Here is a 20,420-nt window from a genome sequence, read left to right on the forward strand (position 1 = left end):
AGGTGAAACATGAGTTTTACAAAAGCTGAAACCAATAGCAAAACAAATGTGTTGGTGTTGTACATGTAATATTCATGCAAGAGCTGTAATGTCTCCTTTACATGCAGCTTAGACATCAGGATCAAATGCACCCATAATCCCCTCTGTATGGATCCAGAATCTTCTTCTCTCTATTATCAAGGTAGCAATTACCCATTCAGTTCAGCACAAGTGCTTATTTAGTGTCAGATCAAAGCAAATTAATCAACTGATTTCAAATAATACCATTTTCTTATGAAGTTAAGGCAAGAATGACCTGCAAGTAAACACAAGTTAAAAAAATGAACAGTAAGAGTACAGCAGCAGAGCGTTCAGAAAACATGTCCCTGGCTTTTTAAACACACACAACCTATGTTTGTTTGAAATGAAGACCCGGCAGCAGACCCTTCGCCTGTACCGTACCGTGCAACAAGGACAATTTAAAGTCCAGTGAACAGAAGTGTGATGGAGTGATAGTAGTTAGACAGCGAAACTTAATGTGAAAATACAAAGAGCAGAGCGCCGGCTGAAGGCGGGCTCAGTCTGGACTGATCGTGTTGAACTGAACATGTGAAACGGTATAAATGTTAGTGGTCACAGTTGTGATTTCCACCAGTCATTATTAAGCACATAATCAATAAAAGCTAATTAACTTCAGTTCTGTGACTTCAAGTAATTTTTTGCTTCAATAATGGTAAGCTATGGCCAATCCATCAATGAGAAATGGATTGTTTCAGACATCGCTGTTTATTGATTATTAATTTGTGGAAACAGCATTCAACCCAGTTCTTTCAAAGGGGCTCACTGCCTTCATTCAAGCAAGATCCTGTTTTTTCAGTAAGTTAAAAAAGGCCTATTTGTCTGTCTGCTCTGTTTAAACTGAACTGTTTGTCTACCACAAACGTCCCGTTTCAACATAAAACAATAAAGATCAATTAAAATAGTCTGTTCTATTAGCAGAATGTTGAAAATGCCAAAAAGTGCTCCTCCTCAGACAGAAGCATCACACAGACTGAGATCTGGTGTTTGGTGGAGAAAGAAAGGATTGCTGTGGACGTCTGCAGGGACACCGATGTCTTCATCAACGGCTGCAGAGATCCTGCAAGCCACCCATCCAGAAATAAAACATTAATAAATCGTAAATAAAGACTCGGCTTCACTTCTCTCGAGCAACATTTTCGACTTTTTTTTTTCGAGACTTTATTTCGACTTTAATGTTGCCATTTCGACTTCAACCTCGCCCTTTTCGGCTTTTTTCCCCTGTAAGTCAGGGAGAGAAAACATTATCCTCCAGAGTTTTTTCTCTCACTGTGGCCCTCTTACTGCGTCTTAGACCAAGGTGGTAGATGGGTCAAAAGTTTATTTTAACAAAAGTAATCTCCACAGGAGTCAGAAAAAAAAACCTCTCAAAAACAACATACATAGATGAATCTAGAAAGTCTTCGCAGTTGCAGCCTCTGATAGATTTATTCCTGATTTTATCTATCCTGGTGACTCCCAAAGAGAACCTCAACATCTTCATCTCTGCTACCTCCAGCCCTGCCTCATGTTTCTGCATTAATCTCTAAACAACATGGCTGCTCTCAGCAGTCTTCTACACCTTTCCTTTTATTCTTTCAGTCACTTGGAAGAGCCTCCAGATCTCCCTACGTCTGTTTCACTTCCTCCCTAAAAGCCACACAGCACTCAACCTCTTTTCCCTTTTCAACCCTTACCCCTTTTCAACCTCCCCCTCTCGATCCTCTGCCCTTGTCCTGTTGATCTTCCTCACCACCAGAGTCATCATCCTTACCACCATCCTATGTTGTCTGTCAAAACTCTCCTCAACCAACACTTGACAGTTACATTTTTCTTTCAGATTAAATCCGAACATAATGGAATCAACTCACTCTATTCTCCTGTCTCCTGATACTCCTTTCCTTTCTAGAAAAATGTCTTGCCGCTGACATTTTCACGTGTCCTTCACCCACATGTCTGTTGAGGTCTGCTCCAATTCCCTCTAGAGATAGTCTGCATCTCTTCCTTTATCTCCCTCCAGATGTTCTTCTCTTGTTCACATCCTACCTAGGAGTAGACTGTCCCCCAACACACACACACACACACACACACACACACAACCGCTCATGAAAAATAAACTGGAGAACGCAAAGGGGACGGCGATGAGAATGTTGACCGTCAAAGCCGATTGGAAATAGACACTGTTGGATAAATTACTTTTAAAAAGTAATTGATTACTTTACTTAGTTACCAGATCAAAATGGTAACTAAAAAACATTTCTCATTACCTATTAGAAAAAGTAATTCACTACTCCTTACTTTACATTTTTCCTCTTGTATACTAATTCTTAAGGGAAAAACAGTTTTCACAAGCAAGATCCTCTTGTCTCTCATTTAACTTTATTTTTAAAGCGATGACCTCGTGCAAAGTTTGAACCTGGCTCAAGACTTAACCTGGTTTTATTAGAATTCAGACAACAGTGTGCAAAATGACACAAAAACAAGTTAGTTATTCCTTTACAATGAGTTGCTCCTTTCTCGTTCTCTGTATCTGCCTTTTTATGCAAAGTTCTACTCTGCTGCGAGTCTACCGAACTACCCCCCCTTCCCACCCCCATTGACCAGAGACACATTCATATGCAGCTTGTAGAATATAGCTAATATAGAGAAAAACGGCTCTCAGGAAGGAGCCGTTTGGCATGTCTTTCACACCAAAGAGCCGACTTTAGAGTTGTTTTACTCACAACAGACACATCAGTACACGGGTTGGGTCTCTACTCTGCTGCTCACCTGCTGCTCTTCGAGAATGACGAACCTCCTTGCAGCATCTCTTTTCATCTCATCTTTGAGCCAGTTTGGATAGCAATGTGACTGAAGCAATGAGGCCATGTCTGTACTTTGACCAATCCCCAAATCTGTGCGTGGATGCGCATATGCACCACCTAAGTACCGAAGTAATGAGGGTTTAGATAGTCCAGTAATTGTAATTAATAAATCAAATTTAATCGTGATTTATGACGACCCTCCGTTACTGACAAAAGTAATTTAAACAAAAGTAGTTTGTCACTTTGTAAATTGTTACCTCCAACACTGGAAATAAATCTCAATAAGCTAGTGGAGATGCAATACATAAACAAAACAAGGACTTCCATGCGATCCATTCCTTCTGCTGATTAATCATTGATTTGACTTACAAGGCAGCTCTATCAGATACAATTTATGATGTGATTTCAAACAAATCAACACATTACAAAGAATTTACAAGCCCACATATGAAGTTAGCAAAATTATTTAATTCTGTTTCATCTCTATTTGTCTGTGAAGGATATTTTTAATACTTCATTCTTTTTGATTACCCAATACATCCAAGTTGAAAAGAAAAAGCACCTCATCATAGTACAGACTAGAGGATTGTTTTAATCCCAACAAATACTAAATTGTTAACAAAAACGATTTCTTGATATTCCTTATTGGTCTCTACTTACACGATAAAATTAAAGAATTTAAAAATGATATCAAAGAAAAAGATTTCATTAAAATAATAAAAAAATATAGCTTTTCTAAAACATGGACCATTTAGAGTTCTTTTTTTAGTTGATTGTGATCTCTGTATGTAATTTTATGAAAATATGCTATTCCTTGTTTCTGTATGTTTTTCATGAAATAACCCTAAACAGTGAAAGTGCATTCAATGCACCTTAAGAACAAAAGGGTAAAATAAATAAAACATTAGGATATTGATGTAACCACAAAGGTTCCCAGATAAACAGACCAGGAAAGAGCCGTCAGTCGTAATCAGTGCACACTGAAACTACTGGTCCAGTTGCTCCATAATGTCATGAAGAAACCACTGGTGCATATTTTAGCAGGATTTTACCCTGCAACTTCAGCGTTGACATGAGTCTGCTTTGTGATCTCCGTGCTGCGCACACAGGAATATGATGTCATGAGGAAAAGGACAGTTACTGTACTCGATTAGAGTATAGAGACAGAATAATAAAGCCGTGATGAGTCACATTTTATCTCCATGATTTTACATGTTACTGCAGCAAAGTCTGTATTTTTTCTGCACAATGACTACATTACTTATCTTCTTTCTAAAGAAGTTATGTAAGTCAATTCCATGTTTTCGAACGTTTGCAATGTTCGAAAGCCATAGAGGTATCTTTAGTATTATAATGGGCCTCTTAAATCCTCTTTTTATCTGTTGGTTGTAACTATGAAGTGATGTGTGAAAGGAAACATGAACAGCTTGTATTGCCTTAAATTTTCCCAACGTCTTCATGTAATTTGTACGTTATCTGCTGCTCTGTTAAACAGACTCAAACAGAGTCACATCAGGGAGTGAAATCTCAATCTGCCCTGGAGAGGGCAAAGCTGCAGTCTGTGCATATTCTGTAATTAATGTGCTGGAGATAAACTGACTATGTCCCCATTGATTTATTGAAAAGTTTATTATTTGAGTCACTAGTTTGCACTCATCCAATATTTTTGCCTTGCGTGTATTTGGGCTGTGAGGGTGCCAAACTAAACAGAGGCTCAAATCTTCTTCCCTTTAGTTATCTCCTCCAGCTCCTCTTGGAGGATGAGGAGGCATGCCCAGACCAGCTGAGGGATAATATCTATCCAGCTTTTCCTGGGTCAGCCAGGAGATTCCCCCTGGTTGGACAGCTCTCAACACTTTGCCAGAAGGCTTTTGAAAAACCTCTTAGCCAGATGTCCGTACTTATTCAGCTGGTTCCTCTTGGTGTGAATAAGCACAGGCTCCACTTTGAGCCTCTCCCAGATAGTTGACTTTCACATTCTTCCCCTAAGTAGTAAAGAGAAACAGCAAAGCTAAGAGATCAGGTGAAAGGAAAACAGAGCCAAAATCTGTGGAGAAAAAAAGTTTTAAAAGGGGGCTTATTATAAGACATCAATACTTGATATAGGATGATCAGAGGACTATGGTTTTTTCTTCTTCCGGGCAAGTGCTCATTAACGTATCCCTATGACAATAAAAAAATGTTTTTAACCAAATTCCACAACATAAATGTCTTAAAAAGCCATATTTCAAGTTTATCTGAAGCCCCTGTTTCCAAAATCCCCTCAACATGAGCGTGACCGTTGAAGCTGAGCTGAGTAGCCCCGCCCCTAATCTGCCTTTTGGATAATGATGCCGGCGTCTTGTATGAGTGACGAGCTTGACATGGGGGAGGTGGGCACGGACGACAGCGACTGACAGTCTCTATTCTCCAAAGTTTCTCTTAAGCAATAAAGAATCTTAATGTTTGGTTCTAAAACGACACTTTTTGATCTTTGTGTGGAATGATAAAACAATTGTGTGGACCAGACCTGCTGTTTAATAAGATTATGAACAAAAAATACCTTTGATAAGTCCATGCAAACTGCTTGTATTTACACTGGCTGTGGCTCAGAAGTAATGTGATGCTAGCACATGCAGATTGTTGAATTCCCTCACACAGCAAATAAAATGAAATGCCAGAAAGAAAATCCCTGTTCACACGGACTGTAACTTTTGAAATACGTGTGGTCAGAGCTGAAGGTTTTTCTTGGCTTCATGGACCCAGAGGAAGGAAGGGTTAAGTTTAGCATTACAGGTTAGGTTCAGACCAACAAATGATTCCTGAGCGCAGCTGTTTCTGCAGCTCACCGCTCCTCCAGAGGATGCATCAAATGCAGAGAATACATTTCAAGCAACTATGCGCGTGACAGCTAATGGGAATTAAACTTTAAGTTTCATTTAAATACATGCGGCCAACAACAAAATGCAACCTTAGATGCCCTTAAAATACATGCAGGGAATGCAGGAAGGCTCCATCTTCTCTTCTCTGATGCCTGCGCTCTTTGAACCTTCTGAAATCATTATGACTCATTGATTCAAAAAGAGCATCTTTGCGACAGTTTGATTGACAGCGAGGAATAATACCTTAACCCCTAACCCATAAAAAAATGTGTTTTCCGTCAGGAAACAACCTAACCCTACCCTAACCCTCATGTAAAGAAAATCTTCATATGACAAATGCAAGAAGAAGCCATTAGATAAAAATATGTATGTTGAAACATGGTCCACATGGTCAAAGGGGAAATTCAGTGTTCCCTTTAAGTTTATTTTTTTCCTACCTCTGGTGATGAGGAGCAACTTTTTAACTGGAACAATAAAGTGATGAATTGCTTTGCTGTCAATCGTCCTGCAGAGTTTTACACTTGTATAAATCAGGTGTGTGTTTACAAGCACCCAATCTCAAGATCGAAAAGAACACATAAAAGGCGCACAGCTGTGCAAAGTAATTGGTTCTGCTTCATAGGCTGTGCATTATTAGTTAAAAACAACTTTTGGATCATGGGGGATGAGTTATGTTAATGAATTTAAAATTCTCCTCATTGTTGGTTAAAGTGAGAAATAAGAGCATGTTGCAGAGAGCCGTAATGGGCTTCCCTCTGTGAACATTTTTCGTGTTTTTGTCATGGAAACCTTTGAAAGCCTTAAGAAACATATCACAGAGAGTCCAGTGTTTCTGTCTCTGTGCTGTGAAGTCATTTGGAAAGATTTAGTAACAATAATTGATGTTGATAAGTTCATTAAGGGACTGCGACTTGTAGAACTCACTTTAAAGGTGAGTCACTGCATCATTTCAGATCAGATTTCACTCATCTTGAAATTTGCTCAGAAATGTCGACATTAAGAAGATTCAATCCCTTTTCATTTTAACTATTTACGTTAAGACTTCTGTTTTTCATTCATATTTCAGGATGACATGAATAAAGATATGGATATTAGCCTTCTGTGACCCAAAAATGTTTTTTTAGAGATACAATTTAAAACTTTGAGACAAAATGCATTTCTTTCCCTCTGTCTGAAAGCCAAACCCAAAATGTGACACCTCCAAATGTACCATTTCCAGTTCTGGTTTTATTAATGTGTGGTGTGGTAATAAAGCTGATAGACCTCTGATGTCTTAACAGCATGTATGTGCTTCTGCATAGAAATGGCTCTATGGCTGCATAATTAACAGGAAACTATTGTCATGATTAGAGTGCATCTTGACTCCAGGTGGCAAATGGTGTCTTTAAGGCATCTTTGTAAATTAAGGCCAAGCTTCTGCCAACGGAGCTGATGCTATCTTTGGGGCAAAGCTTAATTTATCTGTAACAGGTCTTACAACCCACCGCACAAACTTTTTTTTAGTATTAAGTCGTAATCTCAACCCTGTTATTTTGTGGTAGTCAATGTGAACGTAATAGAACCACGTTGACACATTTACGTGAAAAGATTGTTTTTTGTATATATATATATATACATGCCTTAATGTATTGGGTTACTGCCGTGTGATTGGCTGTTTAGAAATTTGCATTAAGGAGCAGTTGGACAAGTGTTTAATTTTGAAAAGAAGTCCAACACAAAAGGCTATCAGCTTCTATCTGTCTGTCTACTGCTAAACAGGAAAAGTAAATAAACAACAAAGAAAAACAAAGACTTTAATGGCTGATTTGGTGTCTGTGCTAAAATGAACATCTTTAAGTATTTGTCCTTGATTCAAAAGTGATCAATTATATTTATAGGTGGAATTGAATTATTTATTTTTAGATCTTTTATGAAGTGTATCGAATTTTATTCCCATCTGTCAGATAAAGAACAGACATAAGGTATTGGTAAGAGATCACTCGAGCTGCTCTTTTACTGCCCATCAATATTCTGCTGGTTTTGTGAGCATAGAGCTTCAGCTTTAATGAGGGACTTAGTGGATAGATGATCAAAAAACAGCACAGCTGTTGTCCTTGGACTCCTAATGGCGTACTAATAGCACAAGGTGTAGGAATGATGTCAACACAGATGTCCAGAGCCAAACTTTATTTTAATCCCTCTGCTTTGACTTTCAGGAAATGCCAGTTAATCAAAAAAGCCTCAAATGTATTCTCTATAGAATTAAAACTTTTCACAGTTAATCAGACATGGACTTCAGTCCATTTTCACCTATAGAGCAGCTTGAAGATTTTGGATTGTTTCTGTAAAATGGTCTCCCCAATCATTTAGAGGATTAAAGAAATGTTGGACAAGGAACGCCTGCCCTGCAATCCCATAAAAGGTGTTTGATGGGATTGAGGTCAGGACTTTGTGTGTGCTAGTCCCATTATTGCACAGTAAACTCATCCAAGCCTGTCTTTAACGGGCCTTGCTTTTGGGCATGCTCGTGCTGGAATAGGAAAAGGCCTTCGACAAACAGTTTCCACACAGTTCAAAGCGTCATCCGGACTGCTTTGATATGCTGCAGTGCTGGAGAAGTGAAGCAAACCAGTTCAATACTCGGCAGCAGACGCACAGCTCCATGGAGACACAACCAATTTGACAAACCTTTTATTATTATTATTATTATATAAATTATTTTATCCTAAATATAGATTCAGTTTGATGATTTATATGCAGTTGCTTTGTGGAAAAATTCATATATTATTACGATTGTGGGGGAGACTTGATGTTTCTCCTTTAGCTCATGTGAATTCCTGTTGTCTTTATAAAGTGCCAAAGTATGTAACCCTTGTGCTATCCTAGGCCCTTTACCATTGTGAGTTGGGTCATCTAGACCCACTAGACAGTGCTCTGAACATTTTTTCTTCAATGATTTGTGATCTTCACTGGTGTCCATGGATTACATGAAATCTTTCCACCTTTATCCACCTTTGTCATGGTAGGGAGAACACGTCAATGGAAGGGTGGGGTCATCTAAGATAGCACAAGTGTTAAAGACCCACTCAGAGAAAAAAGGGTTGTTGGTGTTTTTAACATGTTCTTGTAACACTTTTGTGATTATGGAGGACATCAACTAAACAAACTAAAAATAGGCTAAACATTGCATTTCTGAGTAATTCTTTATTTGAATCATTGTGAATCTGAATGCCGTAGGAAAAAGCTTGTAGGTGTGAGGTAGAAGCTACTACGGCAGGCCGCAAGCTCCCTGTCCGCTCCATTCTGATGCATCCACTTGCAGACAAATACATGCATGAATGTCTTTGTTTTCCTCACCTGAGCTGGAATCTGGATCTAAACTGTCCAGCTAGATAGCTGCAATATTGCTCACCATACTAGGTAATGTTATGTTGGGGTTATGGGAGACCGTAAACTAACTGAGAGAGTGTAAACAGACGCATGATGGGAAGAGGGGCTGGGGTTACTCAGCTTCAACTCAGAGGTTAATTTTTTTTTTTTAACTCCTGCAGAACCTGTCTTAGCAAATGACACAGGTTTTTTTGATTATGGCAAAAAACAGCATAATAATCATTATAGGACCACTGGGAACGCTTTATTTAAAGTGAGACTTAAAGGAGGGAAGCAGAATGACTGGACACAGCATTGTCTGTTCCTAGGGTTAGCAAGACATAAACGTATCTAGCCATATGGATTGTTTATAGCTTTGGTCTTTTCCTGTAAATATTGCTGATTGCTGTGACTTTGCATTTATATTTCACACAGTTATTGAAGGATATGATGCATCTGCAGCAGCTTTAATGACACAGAATGGAAGTCATAAAGGCTTCCCACTCTGTCTTCAGTTGACTTTTATGATTTATCACGCTCTTTCTTTGCCTCACAGAAATAACCTTTTTTGCATACAAATAGCGCTTCACAGGCCAAGTAATTCATAAAGTGTTTGAACGAAAAACACTCATGACCATTTTTCATGGGCCCCTTTTTTATGTCCCTCTAGGTTTATATCCATTGACTTTCTAACTGTTTTAGATATTGACTCCCGGCTGAGAGACCCGTGCTGGAGATGTGTCTTTTTATCCTGACATCCTCTCGCTTCTGTTTTTGCAGATAAAAGACACCAAACCAGGACGACAATAACAAAAGAAGACAGAGAGGACCAGGCCATGGCTGAGGTGATGATTGCTCCTGAAAGTGGTAAGCAGCTAACAATTACAGTACTTTGGCTGAACAATGCTGGATAAACTATAAAGTGCTTTTCAGATCTTCAGTGTTCCCTAGATGCTTTTCTTTGAAGGTGTTTTTTTTTATTATCACACTTTTGCTCAGACTTAGCCCCACTTTTTAAAAGTTTGAATCACTTTGAAAAATACAGCAGAGGTAAAGGGCTATTGTTGAAAGTCACATTGGGATAAAACTCAAATAGTTGTCTCCCACTAACACCTCAGTGCAGGAAGGAGCATTTTCGCAGATCTTTCTTCCCGTCAGATATTAGACTCTACAGCACCTCATAGACACTGGACACTAATTATTATTGTTAATAACTTTTTAAGTGTATTTTTAGTGTTATATATTATCTATCTGCTGGGTTTTTATGGTAACAAGGTAATTTCCCCTTTGTGGGATTAAAGAAGTTTTTTTCTATTTTCTTCTGCTTTTGATTTTTCGGCTGATTTTTGACTTTTCAGACCGAGAAACACTAATTAGTGCAGCTGGTTATCAAACCAACTATGCATTTTGTGGTAGAAGCTCCAAATGAATGTACATTATGATCCCCTCTTTTAGAAAACACATTTAACAGAAGAAAATCAAAGATTCAAAACAATTATATAGATGCAACAATTAAGTTTATGGCCGCCATCTTTCTATATGGCCACCATTTTGGATTTTTCTTGTGGCTAACATGCTTTTCCAAAGGAGGGGATCCTCTTTGGTCCCCAACCTTTTTAATGCCACGGACCGGTATGACATCACACAAAGTTTTATTTTAGCGGTAACCTATCACGTGACCGAGAAGAGTGCCTTGGCCTGCGTCAAGAGTGACATAGATGGATGTAACAGACAATCTGGCAATTTTTCAAAATAAAATATCTTTCAGATTCTGAAATTAATAAAATGTAAGTTATGTAAGTTATTTATTCTTTCTGTGTGGCCCGGCACCAAATGACCCACGGACCGGTACCAGTCCGCGGCCCGGGGGTTGGGGACTGCTGCTGTAAGGTATATCCATGCCAAATTTGGGGCTTGTACCATAAAATGCTCGATTTGTCTGACGTATTCACCTAACTGGCTCCACTACCTCTGTTCATGTATTTCCTGAACACCTCTGTGGTCAGTAATGTTTCATTTTGGTTTTATGTGAAGTAAAATGCTTAATCAAATGAACAAAAACAAATATATCATTTCTGCTTTTGGTTCTCTCCTAAACATCATTTGCTAATTAAAGTTAATGAGTTTCTTCAAGACTGTCACAACCCTGAAGTGTTTACCCCTGACTGATAGCTAGAAGGTTGTCACATTCATTTTGACTAACTCAGTCTTAATTGAACCTTTGTGTATGCACACATTACTTACACCATGAACCTTACCAAGTCTAATCAGTGCAAATCGCTAAAATGAGCTTGGGTGCTTTGTGCGACTGCAATTACTTCATCTAATTTGACTGCAAATGCAGGTTTTTACTGAAGTACCCTCGAAACTACAGTTAGACCAGAAACAAATGTTTTCTGGTGTTTTGTTTTGCCTAAATATGTCTGTATTGGGATCCTTGCTTACGGCTCAGTTTGCTTCCAGGTGCAGTTTGAGCTGCAGGGCTTTGATCGAGCAACATTTGATATGATTTAATGGATTTAATTTGAAAAATGTGTTTAGAATTAAAACAAAGCTTCCTTCACTTTGCTGTGTTTAACACTTACCGTAAAAAGAACATTTTAGATTAAGATGCTGTCGTACATCTGAAAATGGACCCTCTTCACTGTAGACTTATGTCAATGGAAGCCCAATTTAAAACCTCTCATTTGTCTGCAGTTTTTTTAGACAGATTAAAGCCTTCAGCTTTGTGGCGCTGGACATGTTTTTGGCCTCCAGCATAACTGATTTTCTGTGCTCCATGTAACCATGGCAGCGTTGAGTCAGATTCCCTCACCGCAGACTCTCTGAACACTGAACCTAAAATGATTGGGAGAATAATATTTTGATTTTCTAACAGTGCAGCATGAACATGCAGGTCAAAGCAGCAGGGCGTGTGGCATCGCAGAGAAAAGTTATTTCCTTGTAATCCTGAATTCCTGATTACGCAGAGAGCAGCGCTTAAATATACAATGAGGTCATGAACTCCTCACAGCGTGTGAAGGAAGCCCATGTGACTCACATCCGTGCGTGACAGTCTTACACTGCAGGCTGGGCCAGTTTTTTTACTTTAATTGTGTCGTAAAGTCACGCAAAACAGACGTTATTTAAATATTCATTTCATGCTCAGCTTTATTGTTTGAAAATTAGCTGAAACACTGCAGGAAAACATTGAGAGCCAAAGTCAAAGCGAGTGGCATCGTTTGGATTCTGTCAGTTTTCATGCGTGGATGTGGACACGCAGAACACATTAGAGTTACTTGTTTGTATCTCGAATCTTTTGATCCAAGAGAAGCTGATTTATCATAAAAATTTCAGTTTTACCTCCCAGAGCCTGTTTGAAGATGAAGTGAAGGGGAGAAAAGGAGCCTTCTTTGTGTTGACCCCGATAACACGGCTAAGCTAAAGTGTTAGTGATGCAGTTTGTCTGAGCTTTGATGTTGACATGTATGTACGTTACTTTATGATCGCATGGCAGCCATTTGATGATGTTGGTCTTCAAGATTAAGTTAAACTTAACGTTTGTTTTTCCACATTTTGTTTAACAGTATTTAAAGTCTTCTAATCTAATGTGAAAGCGTCCCCAGTGATCTTTTGATAATGATTTTGCTGTTTTTAGACAGAATCTAAAAACCTTTGTTTTTTTCTAGGACATAGTTCCTGCAGTTCATTAGAAATTCACCTCTGAGTTGTGAGCAGGTCTGTTGATGTGGAGCAACATCACCCCTCTTCCCATCACCCATAACTGAGAGCCATCATTTTACAAGCTCTCCTGTTAACTTACAGCCCCTTAACCCTTGTGCTATCTTAGATGACCCCACCCTTACATTGACGTGTTCTCCCTACCATGACAAAGGTGAATAAAGGTGGAAAGATTTCATGTAATCCATGGACACCAGTGAGGATCACAAATCACTGAAGAAAAAAGGTTCAGCGCACTGTCTAGTGGGTCTAGATGACCCAACTCCCAATGTTAAAGTGCCTAGGATAGCACAAGGGTTGCACCTCCAACCTGAACAACCTGTGATAAACAAAATCTGCAAAATAGTCATTTTTACTATTCTAGATATTTTGTGAAACTCCTCAGTGCACACTTTTCCCAGACAGAGATGAACATTTTCATACTTTTCTCTCTTATTTTACATCTCAAAGTTTAAATCTTAACAGAAAAATTGGTCCAATGTTATAGAATGAAAACAAAGGTCTGATCCCAACCAAAGTTTTAGGTAAATTTGGCAAACTGGACGTATTCTATGCGGCAGACATGGAACGAAAGTAAAAGAAAGTGAGTATTTGCATGTTATTTCTAAAACACGTCGGGCCAGAAACTTTTATGTGCAACCTACAACATTTAGCCTTATTGGGCGTAGCTTAAAATTTGTGTGGGTATAGCAGTGCAATGTGCTTCTTGAATTTTTTATCAGTATCTGTGCTTAGTAGCATTTAGTAGCTTCAATCAAAGTAAAAATGATGCAACGTTGCACTAGAAAAAAATCTGCAAAACAGGGAGACTGTGAAGGGTGAACAGCGATATAATGAGGGAACACTGCACAGAGAATTAGTTTACCTTCAGTGCGCTGGAACAAACCAATCTCTCTCTTAAGGATCAGACTTGGAACGGCCACAAGCTTCCAACTTTCTTTGTCTTTGTTCTCTCAGATAGATGACTATGCCCATGGGACGTCCTCCTGTATGGATCCGTTTTAAATTACCATGTGCATCAGTCTGTGGGTGCATTAGGTATGGCTCTAAACATCAGTCCTGGCTCTCATAGTACATAAAGTAGCTAAACTCAGATCAATTTTTTTTTAATTTTACAAAATAAAACTTTGACTTTGGAAAACAATCAAGCTAAAATGTACATGCAAAGGGGTAATTATGTTTAAGCATGTGGCAAACGCGCATCTGTGACGTTCACTCATGTTCTACTGGTACCTGTGTGTAGGAAAGGATGCACAAAAAACAGCAGAGATGTGTTTAGAGATGGGGGTCCGCAGCCAGATGGTGCCGTTCCTTCAGCATCACTATTAAAGCAAAATCTCCCCACCCCTCATGGGAGGAGCCAGACAAGCAAAACCGAGGAGTTCGGTTTTAACAAGGTGTTTCATTCAAACACACTTTGTACCCAACCTAATCATCCACTTAGTGTTTCATCTAATGACTTTATAAACACGGTTTTCTTTTTTAAAATCAGTTAATTAAAATCTAAAATAAACCTCCAGAGCATAGCAGTACAGGTATTGTCTGACTTTAGAAATTGCTGCAGGTTGCATCATCTGTGGCAGCCACTTACGCCTGCTAAAACCAGACTTTTAGTTAAGACTATCTAACTCTATGTTCATCTAATTTTTTTTTTAACAATAAGATATATATTTGCCGTAAAGAATGTAAAGAACTTTCCGGTAAATTGTAAAGATCTCTCACAGAACTTCACAAGGGTTCAGGTAGAACCGGACGTCTGAGACGGCAGATGGAGACGGCATTTCTTCCAAGAGAGCCTTTTTTTCCTCTTTTCTCTTTCGAGAATGTTGCTGTAGGCTACAGTGGTAGCGGCTGCAATTACTTTTTCTATCTAAATTCATGCTTTTAGACTCAGTGCAGGGCTTAGCCTGACATTTCTGATCTGTGATCCCTCAGAGGACCTGGCATCAGGCAAAGTCACTGGTGTCTTATAGCATCACACTGGTTTGAGGATTGACTTTTGGGAAACCTTATCAAAATGGATGTTTTCTGTTTTATATAAGGAAAACATCCAGATTCTTGTCAGCTAAAAGCATAAAGCCAACTGATTATATCTAAAAAAGGTTCTGTTATGGCATCATATATGCAGAAACATACACTCCCTGAGACTTTAGAGTCACATAAGCTCCCTTTAGAATTGCTTTAGCCCCCTACCTGTTGAGGGACTACCAACATCTTTCACATGTAATATTGAAGAAAAGTAGATGGCAGTTCTGGTCTAAATCCAACAATGTTTGTTGAATTTTAAATGGAATCTGATTAACATTTTTGAAAAACGCCAATATAACCCGACAGCTCCAGTTACAACTAAAATATAATTCAGAAGGAGTTGCAGTATTACAAAACTCCTTTTTAGAATTTGGGAAGACTGTTACTAGACAGTACTTTGCTACAAGACAAAAAAAATATGATGAAAAACCATAGGTTTTAAAGTTCCTCCCTTCATCACAGTCACTGTCCGGTTCCATCACGTGAAGCATTCAAACCAAAATGCTAAATCATTGGATTTGATGCAGCTGAAGGATAACATAAACAAATTTTCACTTCATTTTACACCAACTACGAAAGAAAAATGAAATATGTAGGACACGTCTGCATTTCACCTGCTTCACCTTGCGTTGTCTGCTGTCATGCTTGCACAGAATTGCAGCCACTGGCACTGCGTCCAGGACAAATTTCCTTTAAGACAAAAAAGTATATTTAAATTGCTTTGATTGAAATCTTTAGTCCTTTGTTTTTGCATCCAATTGACAACCAGTCTGAATACAGACCAAGTGCAGGCTTTAGGACTCGGTCCGGTTTAACAGACTTTTCCAGTCCGGACCAACCCTAAAACACAGTTAGCCATAATCGGATTTTTCTACAAAACAAGTAGTAGTAGCAGAAAAAGAATATTTCAACAAATGTTAACTTTATGAGTGCGAACCAATTAATGTTTCAACACCAGTGCCAGGGTCATATGAGGAGTTTCCATGCTGGAAACTGAAATTAGCTGCAGTCAACATTAGAAAACTGCAACAGGAGCAACTTTGGTTTTCAGAAGCAAAGTTTACACTTGACAACAAAACACTTTCGTATTACTAAACATTAACCATAATGACTATAAAGTCCTGATAGAAAACAGAATTGTATTTCTGTTTCAGTAATAGGAAAAAAAAGGAGCTTGAAATGATAAATTAACTGAACAAACATTCAGAGGCGTGCTTTATGAGCAACGGCTGTTTGTTTCTTCAGTTCGTGAAAGAGTCCCAGTTCAAAGACTGCAGCCGGTCAAAAATAAAATGAACTTGTGTGATTTTCACCTAATGTGCAGCGCTCTGTCTTTGTGATGGGGCTGTCAGATTTGAATGCCTTTAAATTGCATGTGACTTTTTCACCCTCCCATCAACTCTCCCCTGTGAATGTTTTTTCATTTCCTCAGCTAGGACATGCATCGAGACGATCACTTTAAAAAAAAATAGAAATCCTAAAATCTGTGCTCTGTTTTGATGTCAGGTGTTTTATCTCCAAACTTGCACCACCCAAAACTGCGACACAATTGGAAGCCAAACATCGTAGCATCAGCTGCCTTTTGTTGGAGGAAACACGATTGCTGCATTGTGGCTTTAGCCGTGCAAGGCCTTCTTATTTTCTTATTGAGGGCAGCCGAAGCCACATCATAATGCATGCTGGGATGTCAGCTGGTGTACCTGTAAATATTCTCATCAATTCCATAAGATGAAGAAACGCTGACAAGGCCTTGAATGATGTGTGAATGAAGTTGACACAACAGAGAAGCGTGTCTTAAAGTGAAAAATGTGAGCAGTGTTAGCAGCAGATAAAACAAAGAGGGGAGCCGCCGCCATTACTGTAGCCCAATGTATTCAAAATCTCTTTGTTTTTTCCTATATTTTCTCTAGCTCAAAGCTACATACCCCCCTCCCCTTATGACTCCTGGACCTGCAGTTTATTGAACTATACAGCATTGACAATACACAGGAAGTGAAATTGGAACAATATGCAGTACGGTAGGCTGCTTTCCAACCAGCCATTACCATATTTTCAGGTCTGATCCTTGTCCTTTGAAGAGATTTTTATTTTTGTGTTTATCTTTCATCAAACAACACAGTCATGCTAGCATTTATCTAGTGTTTACCGTGATATTTATCCATGTCATATTATAGAATAATACACACAAATATTAACTCTGACGCATTTAGTCCACCTTTCAGCCTTTCTTCCAAACAGTACTGAGATAAGCAGTTGATGTCCTGTAATGGAAAGGAAAAATAACACCTCAGACCATGAAACCACAGAACCACCATGGTTCAAACTTACCTTCTGTACATGTAAACGTCAAGGATTATTAACAAAAATAAGTCCAAATAGATAAAAAAAAATCACCCAAACTGCTTGAGTAGCAGAGTATTTCTTGTTTTTTTTATGAGCTTTCTCTACCACTCAGTTTGCTGCTTTTTTAACTAATGTTATTTTCAGATAAGCTTTTTTTTTGTTTTAGGAAACCAGGTGATAGAAGCCATCATACAGACTTAAATAATGTGAAAAAAAGTGTAAACATATGAAACAATTCTTCACAAAATCTTAATAATGATGAGGAGCAAATCGACCATTGACATCATCAATCATTTTTAGCTTTTAATTTTTTAATTTTTTTACCACCTTAAACGTAACATGCTTTACTGATCTGTCGATCCATCCATCCATCCATCCGTCCGTCCGTCCGTCCGTCCGTCCATCCATCCATTTTTGAACCCTTTGATTCTTGGGGACATGAGGTTGCTGGAGCCTATCCCAGCCACTATCGGGTGAACAATAGTGGCTGCCAGTCTATCACTGCAAGAGATAATTACTGTAGAAATCTTGAGAAATAATTTAGAAAAAAACAGACGTTTCCAAATTTTCCCAAGTTAAAACTGAAACCATTTTCTCAGAAAAAAAAACCAAACCTGTCTTAGAATAAAATGCAGTGTCATGTTGACAGATGACACTGCATTTTATGCAATTTACAAAATTAGGATCTTGTTCATTTTTTATAGCTGTCCCAGCTGCTCAGCCTCTGAAAAGCTCTGCTCTTTGGAGTGTTTTGATGAAGATGATGGTGCTTTTGTGACAGTGTTTCCTCAGCTGTCCTCACAGGACTGAAGCCCCATGTGAAGCTCTCATTTTGTTTCAGAAATACTGTTTACTACTTCGAGAAATTTGTCTTCTTTATAGTTTTGAGTATAAAGTGATATTTTTAAATTGGACACTGTCACTATATTCCTCAACAACCCACTCTGATAAAAGTTTTAATTTTGGGTGTTTTTAATATGTTCTTGTACCATTTTTCTGATGATGGAAGACATATATAAAGAAAATTAAGTTCAAAATTGTATTTCTGAGTGTGTAAATTCTCTGCTACTGTATAGCAGCAGCAGAGCTACGTCCGGATGCTCTTTGTGGATTACAGTTCCGCCTTCAACACAATAATCCCGGACAGAGTCTGCGACAAACTGCTCACAATTGGCCTCCCCCCCTCACATGCAAATGGATTATTAACTTCCTCACAAACCGATCACTGACTGTGAGACTCGGCCCCCACCTCTCCTCCACCCGCACACTTAGCATCGGCGCCCCACAGGGCTGTGTGCTAAGCCCCCTGCTGTACTGCCTCTACACGCATGACTGCAGCCCAGCCCACAACAACAGCATCATCAAGTTTGCTGACGACACCACGGTGGTCGGTCTGCCCACAGAGAGGAGGTCCTGAAGCTGACAACCTCACCCTGAACACCAGCAAAACCAGGGAGATCATCCTCAACTTCAGGAAGCATGGCGCGGACCCGACCCCCCTCCATATTAATGGGGAGCATGTGGAGAGGGTCCACACCTTCAGGTTCCTCGGCATCATCATCTGTCTTGGACAGCCAACACCACAGCCATCATCAAGAAGGCTCAGCAGCGTCTGCATTTCCTGAGGGTCCTCAGGAAGAACAACATCAGCACCAACCTGCTGCTGACCTTCTACCAGTCATCCAACCAGAGCCTGCTTACATACTGCATAACTGTTTGGTTCGGCAGCTGCACGGTCGCGGAGAAGGAGAGACTGCAGAGAGTGGTAGAGACGGCTCAGAAGATCATTGGGCGCCCTCTCCCCACCCTGACGGACATCTACTCCACGCGCTGCATCACTAGGGCTCAGAACATCATCAAGGACAGTTCACACCCTGGCTCAGACCTGTTTGTGTTTGCACACAATTTTGAACACAATTTTGCACACAAATTTCGGACATTCTTTATTAGTTTATATTTGTACACTTGTATATACTGATTATTTAATATTACATCGTTATTCCTTGCTATTCTTACGCTGAAATGGTGATGCTTCAATTTCATTGTACAACGGACAATGACAATAAAGCTAATCTAATTTAATCTAATCTAATCTAATCTAATCTAATCTAATGTAATCTAATCTAATCTCTTTATTTATATTGTCAAAATTCAGGAGCAGACGAAAAAACGATGTTTAAAAAAAGAGCTTAAATGGTATTATCATAATAAAGAAAAACCACTGGAAATGTTATTTCAATATATCAAAAGATACTTGGAGTGGGACTTTAAATGCTATTGGGAGCTGACTGGGAGATGCCAAAAAAATAAATAAATAGATAAATCAAGGATCTTGTTGATTTTCAAAAGTTCAAAAATGTGACCAATTTGTCCTAAGGGGACATGATTTTGAGGGTTTTCATTTTCATCGTCTGATGTCTATCCCTGAACTCATGTCTCAGAGGAGAAACGTTCTTTTTAACCCAAATTCACACACACAGACATAACTTTTCCCGGTAAAGACTAAAAAATTTTGTGAGGTGGTGTAGGATCAATCGTCATTGTTGAGATGGAGAGGGTTGTTAAATATAGTGGAGACAGTGACCACAGTCTGTCCACAAACAAGTCAATGTCCATTACTATGAATATTTACTGCTTTTCTTTCTTAGCAGCATTAAGGTCATATGTGTAAAAAAAGGTCGGTGCTGGTACTCGTGGTGTAATAGTTCATAATGATGATCAAAAAATGTGTACGGAGCTTGAAAATGTTGTGGCTAAAGAACAGACAAGCTCACAGACTGCTTATGTGCGGGCCATTCTAAGACAGTCAGCAACAGTGATATCGATCCATACATGTGTGGCACGCACACTAAGAGCTGCTGCTGTCTGGCACAAGGTTAAGTGCACATAAACTGATTTAGAAAGTCTTTTATCCCCGTGTCCATTAATCTTCAGAGAAAGTTAGAGAAGGCTTTAGATAACAATGGCTGATGATGACTTTTTGCACTGCAGAAATCCGTCTTTGTATTTAGCTAAAGGTGTAAATTTGGTGAAGGCTAATTTAATATTCAAATCTTCAAACCTGCACCCCCAAGGTTGTGACTTTTTGGCTAGATTCATGGTGCTTCTGGGATTTGGGAGCGTTTAGACCAGGGGTCTGCAACTTGAGGCTCCGGGGCCACATGTGGCTCCTTGACCCCCTTCATTCAGGAAAAATAAGATGTTTTTAATCTTAAAACATTATATATTTTTCAGATTATAGGGCGCTGGAAATTAAATCCAATCGGTGACCTCACTTCCC

General features: G+C 39.0%; 1 protein-coding gene across 2 annotated transcripts in view; it reads left to right on the plus strand.

The window, feature by feature from the left end:
- The window catches only part of LOC101162455 (leucine-rich repeat and immunoglobulin-like domain-containing nogo receptor-interacting protein 2), a 308,018-nt gene that overhangs the window by 166,689 nt on the left and 120,909 nt on the right, over nucleotides 1-20,420 (plus strand). For both annotated transcript variants that reach the window (XM_023959558.1, XM_023959559.1), the window contains one exon: nucleotides 9,830-9,916. The gene's annotated coding sequence lies outside the window, so the exon portion shown is untranslated. The remainder of the gene's footprint in view (nucleotides 1-9,829; nucleotides 9,917-20,420) is intronic.

Source organism: Oryzias latipes, chromosome 10 (genome assembly GCF_002234675.1).
Source record: "Oryzias latipes chromosome 10, ASM223467v1".
Taxonomy (NCBI): domain Eukaryota; kingdom Metazoa; phylum Chordata; class Actinopteri; order Beloniformes; family Adrianichthyidae; genus Oryzias; species Oryzias latipes.